The 2,017-nt window shown below is 43.6% G+C and overlaps 1 non-coding gene across 1 annotated transcript; it reads left to right on the top strand.

The window, feature by feature from the left end:
• The first annotated feature begins 1,455 nt into the window (after nucleotides 1-1,455).
• LOC135276204 (U6 spliceosomal RNA) lies at nucleotides 1,456-1,562 on the top strand. Its single transcript, XR_010343747.1, has one exon. It is a non-coding gene; the product is annotated as a U6 spliceosomal RNA (small nuclear RNA).
• Nucleotides 1,563-2,017: the final 455 nt, after the last annotated feature.

The following is a 2,017-nucleotide window of genomic DNA, read 5'->3' as shown; positions in this document are numbered from 1 at the left end:
TCCTGCCCCGCTGTGGGCTTCACTTCCTCCATGGGATTTATTTTCTTTCTTTCAAGAGGTGGTTGCCATATTACCAGTCACCATCTTTGCATCCTTTTCAACAGACATAGAAATGGCAATTTAATTGCTAGTCACTGAGAAAACAACAAAATAGTACACCACCAACAACAAAATGAAAACAACGAAATTCCAATGACACGTCCTAGCTGAAGTTGTCCCTCATCTGTTTGGATCTGTTCAGTGGGGCCAGGCCAGCCTTTTCATTGCCTCCTCCCTGACTCCTCTCTCCCTGGGCTTATGAATTCTCAGGTTCTTGCCTCGCAGATCTGCCCTCTCAGTTCTGACTAGATTTAATGCTCAGATTGAAGCTAGTGGTGGAGTCAGTTTGGAATAGCTGCTAGGGCTGGAGGGATTCTCAGTCTTTTCTGAGGCCTGCTGTCTAATTTAGTATTTGTATAGTCCCCCCAAGACTCTTCCTCTGGCCCCATAATTATAATCCCTGAAAAATAGATCCCCCATTCCCCAGACTAGTTTGTTTGTTTGCTTGGTTGGTTGGTTTAGTTGTATTTAAAGTATATTAATAAGCTTGTTGTTAGGACTGGTCCTACCTGTAGGTGAAGCTTGGCTTCTTGGACCCATAGACCTAAATGGGCTTCTGGACCTGGTCTCAGTAGGAACCACGTGGTCTGATGGGGCACGGGGAGTATGCCATCTTCCCCAGGTCTGTCTACATGACCTGGGGCTCTTAACCTGCTCTAATAGATAGCTGCATCTTCTGCTTTCAAAATCTCTCTCAAGTTCCTATTTCTGGTCTAAGAGACCTTTTGTTTAGAGCTCACTGGACAAGCAGATAATAATTAACATACTTTGAGCCCAAACCCTGCCTGTTTAGGTTTCACCAGCCACTCATCTCCCAAGGTTTATCCTCTGCTTTATCACTTAGAGCAGGCGCTGCCTTATCTCCCCGAGGGACTCCTTCCAAATCCCCAAATGGAGGCAAGCCTTTACCATCTGAAGATGCAATAAAAGACAATTTTCACTGGGAGAAAAGCAGCCCCAGTTGTGCTCTATAAGCCCACTTTTAACCTTTCAAAACCTTTCCATACCCTTGACTTCATCCCTTCTTCGTTTCCCTGTGAGGTATGGATGGTAACATGTTAGTCCAGGGAAAAAAGACAATGGGAATCGATGGCCCAGTAGGGCCACTGTGAGAGCAGCAGAGGAGCCCATCTAGACATTCAGAAGAGGCCTGTTCTCATCTCTACCCCTCAACTCCCTCACTTCTGATGGGCCTCAGTTTTGACCTTACCGAAACGGAGCAATGCCTTTATTTTTAAATACCATGAAGTCTCCAAAACTATAAACGCATGAAAAATATACAAATGTTTAGCCTGGGTGCTACCATTTAAATTACTTTGCTATTTGTATTTGTATGCCATAAGAGCAACATTTCAAGTGCTCGCTTTGGCAGCACATATACTAAAATTGGAACGATACAGAGAAGATTAGCATGGCCCCTGTGCAAGGATGACACGCAAATTCGTGAAGCGTTCCATATTTTTTAAAAAAAGCAACATTTCAAACAAAAAGTTTTATGTTCTTATTCATCCATGTATCCCAGTCCCCAGCACAAATCTGGGACACAAAGGCAAACCTGTTATTATGAGCTGATCTTTATTTATATGGGAAAAGGGAAAAGGTAGAGGGGAGACTTTTATTTTTTTAAAGGGTCATACTACAGAGACTCTCTCTGCCTCACAGCTTCTTACAATGGCATTGTTTGTCCTGTGGCTCAGGTTTTTGTTTTTGTTTCTTTTTGTTTGTTTTTGTTTTTGTTTTTGTTTTGAGGTGGAGTTTCACTTTTGTTGCCCAGGCTGGAGTGCAATGGTGCGATCTTGGCTCACTGCAACCTCCACCTCCCAAGTTCAAGAGGTTGTCCTGCCTCAGCCTCCCAAGTAGCTGGAATTACAGGTGCCCACCACCATGCCCAGCTAATTTTTTTGTATTTTTAGTAGAA

This window comes from Aotus nancymaae, unplaced genomic scaffold (assembly GCF_030222135.1).
Source record: "Aotus nancymaae isolate 86718 unplaced genomic scaffold, 86718_ANA_hifiasm-v0.15.2.pri h1tg000020l, whole genome shotgun sequence".
Classification (NCBI taxonomy): domain Eukaryota; kingdom Metazoa; phylum Chordata; class Mammalia; order Primates; family Aotidae; genus Aotus; species Aotus nancymaae.
Note: the sequence above shows the minus strand (reverse complement) of the source record. Positions and strands in the feature narration are given on the sequence as shown.